This window comes from Rhinolophus ferrumequinum, chromosome 16 (genome assembly GCF_004115265.2).
Source record: "Rhinolophus ferrumequinum isolate MPI-CBG mRhiFer1 chromosome 16, mRhiFer1_v1.p, whole genome shotgun sequence".
NCBI classification, from domain to species: Eukaryota; Metazoa; Chordata; class Mammalia; order Chiroptera; family Rhinolophidae; genus Rhinolophus; species Rhinolophus ferrumequinum.
Genome location: NC_046299.1, coordinates 2,207,501 through 2,217,500, shown reverse-complemented (window position 1 = coordinate 2,217,500; position 10,000 = coordinate 2,207,501). Strand labels below are relative to the sequence as shown.

The window sequence follows — 10,000 nt, the reverse complement described above, 5'->3', positions numbered from 1 at the left end:
ATGCACTGGATTGCGGCTTTTATAGTCATGTCGAAAGTACGTCTACACGCCCAGCCCAGCAGCTAAGGGAACCGAGGTCACATGCCACATCTGAGGCGTCATCCAGGGATGAGGACGCCAAGACAGACTCCCCGTGGTGCAGCCCTGAGGTGGGAAGTGGCCTGGCCACCCCGTGCTGTTGGCAACCCCCACCCCAAGGCAAATGCTACGTGTCTGCACAAAAGGGCCTGTGAGCAAAGGGGAAAGGGAAGCTAGTGAACAAAGTCATCCTCAACATAAGGAAGCCACGTGCTACCTAATGTTACCCTCTTTCTAAGAGAGAAAAATCAAGTGTCGATATCATTAACACTCAGGCGTCTTGGGGAGGAGGGGACTTCAAACCCAGCGGGCAACATAACGTTCTGTGGAGAACGACCGGGCGGCGGCTTTGCTGCGCCCTAACCCAGTGTAACATCTCTGCTCAGAGGTAAGCGGCAAAAGGAGCTCTGAAAGCTCAACCCCTCCCAAGACTAAGATGTCCCTGCCACGGAAAGACCCCCTCCCTGCTGTGTTCCCAAAGCCGCAGCCCCCCCACCCACCCATGGATGCACTTCCCAGGACATCCATTCACTTGCTTAGGGCTCCGCCCTCCTCCTTGAAGGTGGGGCTGTCACCCTGTGTCACACACCTGCCCTACTCAGCACAGACGCACAGTAGGTGCTCAGAAGCCATGAGTCATGACTGCAGGGCTTCTTGAAAATACCAGGCCAGTGTAGAAGGTATCACCGTGTTTTTGATTCTGAGAAGCCCAAGTGAACGCAACGTTTCTCACATGTCTACACAAACACTTGTTCACAAATGTCTTGTACGGCACTACTCGTAATACCAAGTACCCATCCACTGACGACTGGAAAAACAACATGGGTCTTACCCCTGCAAGGGCATCTATGCAGCCGGACAAAGGGATGAAGCTCTGATGCAGCTACAACGTGGGAGAACCTGGAAACCTGCTGAGTGAAACGAAGCCCATCAAGTGCCCACACACGTGTGGTTCATGTACCGGAAACGCCCAGAGGGGCCGATGCCCAGGGACGGAAGTAGAAGTACGGCTGCCTGGGGTGGGGGAGGGGAGCCAGGGGACCGGAGGGACTGCGAACGACAACGGGCGTCCTCGCTGGGTGCTGAGAATGTCCTTCAATTAGATTCACGCCTGCACAGCATTGTGGGCACACTGAAAACCAAGCCATTGTACACCTTACGTAATTTTATGCTTCATGAGTTAAAGCTGAACTAAAACAAAACTTTTAAGTGAAAAGAACATCTCTAATCTGAGTAGAATCTATGTTCCCACTACAGCTATACTGAGGGAATGCCTTCCGTGGTCTGATGCCATCTGGCGCTAAAGGTGCTTCAGCCATTTGTGTAAAGGCACAGAGGCCCCAAGAACGTAAAACGAGACAGACCCCGCCATGGGGGAGGGACGGGCCGAGGGAGCAGACTCCCGGGCAGGACACACCGCGTTTCCCCGAAAATAAGACCCAGCCGGACAATCAGGTCTAACGCGTCTTTTGGAGCAAAAATGAATATAAGACCCAGTCTTATTTTATTATAATATAAGACCAGATCTTATATATTATAAGACCCGGTATAATATAATATAATTAATATAATATAATATAATATAATATTAATTTTTGCTCCAAAAGACACATTAGAGCTGATTGGCAAGGTCTTATTTTCAGGGAAACATGGTAGGACATGGCTTCCCAACACTACTGCCCTTTTCAATCTTCACGGAGGCATTTTTAACTCCTGGTTTTCCAGGCTGAGTAAAGAAGAAAAGGAATGTTCTCAGGCAGAGCCTTTAACGTCAACTTGCCAAGGCTAACGTAAATGCCGGAATCCCCAAACCACAGTCTGAGCACAGACTCTGGATGATGTGTCTCCTGTACAACAGTCCTACTTCCACACAAGGGACCCCCAAACCCCAAAGTGTGTTGGCATCAGACGGCCTCTGTGGCCGGGACCAGCCTCCCTTCCCATCCCTGGAGCCCTGCCGGCTCCCTCCGACTTCTGCCTGGGATGCCCCCTCCCCGTGCCACAGCTGGACGTCCAGGGCGCAGCCTGCCCGGCCACCTCCACATCATCCCCCAGGAGCCTCCGTCCTACAGAATCCCACGGGGCCTCAGCTGTCCCTCTTCGCACCTTTTGTGACTATTTTATTAACGCCTTTTCTCTGTCCTGTTTCGTTCCCCTAAGACCTTGAGTCAGCTGGGGCATAGTGCAGTTGTGCAGCCCAGACTCAGGCTTCCCCTGGGGAGGAGCCACGGCTCAGCGCTGCCTACCCCGAGCACCTACAGGCCCCAGTTGGCCCCTTCTCTTCTGATCACCTGCAGTGCCCAGCTGAGCACCTGGCCCAGGTGGGCACCAGATAAAAACTGAACACCGGAAACCATGGGGGAATTCCAAATCATAGTGACTGTAAGCTTCCACACCACGTCCTATGACGCCACGTCCATCATACAGCTCATTCCTAACAGTGGGGGACACAGGTGGCCACAGAATTCGGGGCATTGAGAGAGGCAGGGGCCTTTGGGTGACACGGGGGTGCCAGTGTCTCACATGGCGACAGAGCTCACCTGGGCCACGGTTGCTGGGACTGTGGAGGAAGAATGCTAGTGCGGGGACCACACCTCACAGGTGTGTACCTCACTTTCGTGGTATTAAAACAAGCCAACCTTTGACGTAAGCTCCATTTTAACTGACCACAGCACACGAGGCCAATCTAATCTTCACTGTGGGACACACTATAGCCCGACGCCAAGGACGCCGTGGAGTGGTCATTAGGCCACCTGGGCAATGACTGTCCTTCAGCCGCACGAATCCCAGGAGCTGCACCCTATGGCTCGAACACCTGCTCGCCAGCCCAGCCTAGCAGACCCTAAGGGTGACGTGGGAGGTTTCTGTATTGGGGACACATTCATTCGACAAAACACTGAGGTGGTCTTCAAAACCCGACTGGGAGGGATTATTCAGGCTAAAGCCTGGCTGGTAACCAGCTCCGGGAACATGCGCTCAGGAGCCTGGGGAGCAGTGTGCACTGCAGGCCACCAGGCCCCCATCCTCGGGGCTCAGACAGGAAGGGCCAGGGGGCTGGGGCAGGGCCTTCTGAGGGAACAAAGCGGGTGAGAAGATGGAGAAGGGATCCAGCAGAATCACCCCACGTCCAGCCTCCTCGCTGCCCTACTAATCGTCAGATGCCAGGGGCGGGGGCCACCTGACTGGGCTCGCTTTGTCAGGCAGTAGGATTTGCACGTGGAGAAGATGTAAGGAAGGGCTGCCCCTTGAGGGCAGGGAAGGGTGGCGTGTGGAAGGGAACGAGAAACGATGACCCACCGCCAGGCTGCACCTTTAGGGGACGTGTACCAAGACCTGCACGGCCCACTGTCTCTATGGCAGCGTCTGTATTTAAAATTTTACACACTCTGTAATGAATCTTCCAGAGCACATGTGCCACAGCCCAGGCACTCAGGTCCCCGATGGACCAAGTTACTCCATATGCTCATTAACAGCATTTGGAAACTTTTTTTTATGCAGCAAACAGCCCCCATTACTGACTAACGGCCTCCCATTTTGTTGTTGTTTTATAGACAAACCACTCGAAGAAAGTTAAAATTTTGCATTTTGTACAACAAATAAAAAAGATCCAACTGATTCGAAGGGCAATTTTTTAAATGTACTTTTCCTCAGCCTGAGCTTTTTTTTGAGATCTAAGCCTAGGCCTACAGCAAATGTATCCAGACAGGTCTAAAGACGCCCCAAAAGTCAAGGTTTCACATGAGAGCGGGAGTCACCCCTGAAGTCCCCGCGAAACACCATGCATGTCCACGCGTCCAGCCCCATGGAGCTGGCGGGAGGGCCTGGGGCACAGGTGACTGGTCAGCAGGGACAACCAGTAATGCTTAGTTCTCGCTCCTATTCTTCTAGGGCCACAGAGTGATCTAGCTCTTCTCCTCTGGCTCAGGAGAACCACACGCTTCCCGTAAGGTCTCCGAGGACATGCTGGTGTTCACGCTGCCCGAGCTGGGGGAGTTCTCACCAGGGTGATCGGTGCGATTTCATTTTTACACCTTGTTAGCCCAGCTTTATCCTGCACTGCAGTGGATCGCTATCACGTTGCTGTGTTTCTAAAGGTCATTCATTCGTTGCCCGCCTTCCCACAACTCTCAGAAGTGAGGCACGCACCCTGACCAACCAGAAACTCCCAACCAAAGTCCCGCTCTGAGCCCACCCTCTGCGTGACTGTGCTCCCTGGGCCTCCTGGGGGGATGGGGAAGGGCGGCCGGGGGCCCCTGCCCATGCTGAGGGGTGGGGGAGGCTTAGCAGCAGAGGACCAGGCCCGCGCCCCCACCCTCGACAGTCACAGAGTGAAACCCGATGACCCTTTTGTCCTTTGGGGAAGACGAATGGCTGTGTCCTCTCTGCTACATTTTGTCAGGTTTGGTGCCAGAGAGTCGATAGCTTCACCTTGACGTGGAAACTTTGTGATTTATCAGTTGGTTTCTCCTCCCGGGTGAGCGCGGCCCCGGAAAGTGCAGCCATCGGGGCGCAGGGCGCAGACTTTGGTCACAGCCACTTGGAAAACAACCAAAGCCCCTCTGATGACAGACAAATGTGTCTTGTTAGCAACTGCCCAAAAGCACTTGACTTGTACTAATAACAAAAAGGCCATGCTGGTCACCGTGGGTCCAAAGACGAAGCACCCTGTCACCAGCCTGGTTGGGAAATTAGCAAATAATGTTCTTTTCCTTGATAAATGGGTGACAGCTCCCGCTCACCAATCATTTTTAACATTTTGATGCGTGCCTATGATCCCACTGGAGGAGCAGAAAAGTTTACTGGCCTCAATTTTCAGATGATGAATGGAACTCTCTAAATGTGCGATTTCTGTATGAGGTATAGTTCATTTTAAGCAATTCTAGTAAATGGGTGTCACTGATTAGGACAAATCGTCTACTTGTGCAATAGCACAAACGGTGTGTCTCATTCTCCCAGCCTCCTTTGAGACGGGGGTGGGGGAGGAAGAGGACAGCGGTGACCCCAGGAACCCTCGCGGCACCACTCTTCACAGGGGTACGTCGCTCGGTGTGCACGCCCGACACCCACTTAGCACGCTGGCAGATGAACTATTGTTATTTGGCCTGATATCGTGCCGCACAGGACACCAGGTGGGTGTCCTGCCTTCCTCTGTGGTCCAAAGCAGCCCGCAAATGACCCCAAAGACGGCCAGCCTGACTCCACTCCCAGACCTGCACACCATTCCAGCCGACGGGGAGAATTCGCCCTCTCTCGCCAGTGCAGAGACATGACAAGAGCCAAGGTGGAGCCGTGTTGGGAGGAGACACCGTGCTGTCAGGTTCTGTGCCCTCTGGGTAGCTGCCAGCTCTCCGAGTTGGGACAGGTCTAGCGAGGGCCACGTCCCACCCTCTGCCTCCCCACGACTGACCTCATATCAAAGCCAAGGTGTCTACCCTCAGGGGACGTGGACTCCCACCGACACCTGCCAGCTGGAGAGCTGGAACAAGTGACACAGTGTGGCCACAGAGTGCCCCCTGCAGAGGACTGGACAGGGAGCCACCGAGCACAGAGGGACCTCACGGGCCTGGCCGGAATGGGGGGCCCAGGAGGAACTGACTGAACTGGTGGGAAGCTTCCCCCAACGCTAGGACCCGTGATTGAAATAGTTGTTTCTCCATCGTGTCCACATATGTGGTTGGAAACATGTAATCGAAATGATCAGGTGGTTCACATTTAAGCGAAGGCGTTAATTAGCATTTAGTTTAGCGTAGTAAAAACAGTATGATTTGTGGGAGGCAATTAGGGACCATTTGCTGTGTGGGTACAAGTAATTTGTTTGAAGAGCGCTGGCCTGGGAGACAGCTCGCGGTGCTGGCAGCGGTCGAACGCGCTATTGACGGTACAGTGTGTCACCGTGCTGTTGACAGAATCACATCTGAATGCACACAAAAGATCCTTAAGACACTTCAGAAACACGAGCGCTTTTCAAGGGGTGAAGTGAAGTGGGGGTTAAACGGTGGCAGCCCGCCAAGGAATGGAGTGGCCATGGGCAAGGAAACTGTCACCCCACGGGCGCCAGGACGGCACCTGAGGACCAGTTGTGTCCCCTTTGACATGTCGCCCATGTAAGACACAATCTGACTTTTAAAAAAAAGCAAAAAACATAAATACTGTATCAGAAAGAACACAAACTGTTAGCAATTATTGGTTGCGTCATGATTTCTTAAGCTTGAAACTGAATGCACGTCTTCGTGCAGGAAATAATCATTTTATGTCCCCATGTTGGACTACACGGCAGAGCTGAGCCTGGGCCGTGCATTCAGCAGTCAAGCTCTGGCTGTGCCCGCCCGAGACGTGTGTGCCCTGGACGGCCAGTATCTTCCTTAGGAACTGGGTCTGGCCTGTGGCAGACATGTTGACTCTGGGTAATTTGTGGTCATTTCTTCCACTGAGCAAAAGACATCTCTACACGGAGGGTGGGTCAAACAAAGATTTGGGCCCAAGAGGTCATAGTTGGAGCCACTTACGAGCCACCTGGTATCCTGGGAACCTTGCTGGAAACCATGTCACCACCCACCAGCTTCGGTTCTCTTGTGCAACAGGAAATCATGCTGCCAGTTGGGCACTGAGAGAAAGCAGTCACACACACATCTGTGCAAGAATGCCTCACTCTCGGAAACGTGTCTGTAAAAGCCGTTTTGCTCTAGCATCCTTTCATTTAGAAGCGCACAAATTCCTATTTGTCTTAATCAAATAACACCCCAATGCTTCTATTCTAATTAAAAAATAATTTCTTTTATTGCTCTTAACAATTGGATGTGTTTCTACTGGTGAAATTATGAATGTGAAACGGTTCAATCCGCCTGTACCATGAGTTTCTCAGGTAGGCTATTCCGGGACCATTTTAATTATTATGAAACAAGCAAATGATACACTCACTATTAGACAAATATTAAAACAAGCATTGCACTCAGTTATTAATTTGCACTATTCACTTTTAAATGCAGCAAATATCTCATTAATTTAATTTTAGGTGCCCACCCGCATATATTGCATTTTACAGTCTAGAAGGCAATTTACTATTAACTGGCAATTACATACAGAGTGGTTGTTAATTCTGCTCCTAAGTGCTAGCCGCTTGAAAATTGTTCTCTCTCTCTAATTTTTGACCTTCTTACAACAGGGGTGAGGCACAGTGGGAATACAAAGGACTAGTATGAAAGGGCCGGACATGTCATTTGTGACTCATTCTTTTAATTCACCGTGCTAATCAACTGAACTGCCACTACTTCCCAAGGTAATTGTGTCTTTATAGTAGTTGAAAGCAGCAGGCCAGGGGGCTGGATAGATGGGCTTGCCAGCCTCTCCTTCCCAGGGCTGGGGCAGCAGGGAGCCCACGCCCACTCTGGGTTGACTAATCGGGTCTGGTTCTGAAAAATCTGGTGTTTCTCAGATCACTGTAAACAGATCATTTAGGCCTTTTGCCCCTGGCGGGTGGGGCCCTCCTCTGTCACAGGTTCATTACCCTGAGGCTGGCTGCTAGCTGGGAAGGTTCACTGTGAGGGTGTCCCAGCAGCCTCCGGGCTGGGGGACACTGATGGGAGCCAGATGCCCAGGGGACGGTGCCCTCCCTGCAGGGGCTGCGCCTGAGTCCTGATGTCCAGAAGGACAGGCTCAGTTTTCAGGGGGAGCGCAATCCCCGGTCATTATTTCATGGTCCCCATCAATTTCAGGGCGATGCAAATCAGACAGAAGCTTCCAGGTCAGACAGGTTATGACCCCACCTTTCCTCTGCTCCCTGAGTGCAGGGCCCCATATCCCTTACACGGCGTTTGAAATGTATATTCCCGTTAATGATTGGGGTTGGGGGGTGCAATAAATTAGCCTCCTGCTAGCAAAGGCCCAGCTCACTGAATGGGTTCATTGAAAGGCCCATTCGTGGGAGAACTCCTGATGGAGGAAATCCCAAAGCCTTGAGCAGACGGGACCCTTAACTGGTGGCCCAAGAAGCCCGATCAGCTTGGAGTAGACACCACGTCCACTGTGGGAATGAAAGACGGGCCTCTGGACAGCGGGTGGCAGCTGGAACTAGCTCAGGGACAAGCCCCTTCCCTTAGAGGAGGAGGCAGAACAGAACATACCAGACGCCCGGAGAGGAGATCTGTGCCTGACGGGAGGGCAAAGAGCTGCAGAACGCTGTCCCGAAACCCACCCACCCTCCCCTCACACAGTGCTGCCCTGCAGGCCCTCCCCAGGTGACACCCCTCGGCCAGTGACAGGCAGCCCCTCCCCTTTTGCCCCCTCGTCTTCCAAACACACCTGCCTTTGTTCACAATGCACAATGCTCAGCCCTGGGCCTTCCTCTGCCCCCTGGGGCCTGAATCCTCAGCAGTAGACAGGCAGGGGGAGGGAAGAGAGAGAACCTCCTGCCATCACGTGTCTTCTCAGAAAAGAGTCACCACTCCCAACGACAGCCTGCACATCCCTCCATCAGCACCCTTGTACCTGCAAAGACCTGATTGACAAAGGACCAACTGAAGGCCCCCACGAAGGAGCTCAACCAGGATGGTGAGTCTGATGTGGAAAGAAGACGTTTCTTCATCCGTTTCTGTGCAGACCAGGTCGGTCTTGCCACATACAGATACACGCTCACCTTAGTGAAGCAACCCAAGACAGACACGTGACACACGGCATGACTCATGAGTGCGTAACACACATCCCTGCCTTTGAGAAAACTGGGGCCCAACAGAAGTGGTACCTCAGTAACCATCTGCAGGAGGTACCGCCTGCTGGGCGCCCGCCATGGTTCACACGGCTCCTATGTTCTCCTGGACCCCCACAAAGCCCATGGGGGGCTGAGCACGGCGCCCAGGTCGTCTGGCCAACACCAGGCAGAGTCAAGCCGGGCGCCTGCTGCCTCTACAGCCTGAAGTTCACGGGCCAGAAACCCAGAGACACAGGTTAACAGGGCGCAGCGTCCTGAATGCGTTACGGGCGCAGCTGCAGCTCACGCCTGAGACGGGCCCCGAGGAGAGGTGCTGAGCAAGACCCACCCGCCCTCTGTGCTCAGGGCGGGATTCTGAGGTCCACTCCAGAGACCCGCACGCATTGGCCAGGTATGTACAGGCACATACAAAATGCTCCAAGCTTCAGAACCCGTTTTGCAGGTCTTTATTTTTTAATACACTGGGGCCTCTCAGCCTCTGGGTCCACCAGGATCCAAGAGCCTCTGGACCCCAGCATAGGTGGAACATGAACCCATAGCTTTTTGCTACCGGCCCCTGCTCTGGGTTCTTCAGCAACCTGGTTCCTGGGAGTGTGCTGCTCCCCGAGAGAAAGCAGCCCTTGGTGGGGGGCAGGTACCCCTCTCCCACCTGGACCACGTGGAGGGACCCTGAGCACTGAGGGGCTGACAGCCTCCTCCATCGAGGACCCAGGATCACTGGCAGCCCAGGCTAGCCCTGAGGTGATGTTGGGTCTACTGGAATGTGGGCACCGGCAGAATTTTCGTGCTGCATCTCACACTCACTCAGTCCTTCCTAAAGACGGGGTGGGTGAGGAACCTCTACTCCCTCTTCAAACCCCAAAGTGGAAGGGACCCTGGGTCTGCATGTCACCTGCCTGATACACAGTGGGGAGGCCTGCATCCCACTAGGAGGCCAGGCCTGCTGCAGGGTGTCCCGTCACTGGTGACAGAGCATCGTCAAAGGCCCCAGCCCCAGCCCAGGCTCCTGCCGCAGGCCCCCAGGGGGCCCTTACCACTGATACACATCAGGGCCACAAGTACCGAAGGACAGGTCCTCACCGCTTTTACCCTCACAGGTCTCAGCAGGTGCTGTCCAGCATTAGACACACTTCTCCAATGTTACCGTGTTTTGTACTTGGCCAGGACAGAAATCAAAATGTGAACATGCCTGCCATTTACTTATGGCATTTCCAACAA

At 53.4% G+C, this 10,000-nt stretch overlaps 1 protein-coding gene across 14 annotated transcripts in view; it reads right to left on the bottom strand.

Moving 5' to 3' along the window:
• Nucleotides 1-10,000, bottom strand: part of EBF3 (EBF transcription factor 3) — a 117,103-nt gene that overhangs the window by 19,660 nt on the left and 87,443 nt on the right. The gene's annotated exons all lie outside the window — the stretch shown is intronic.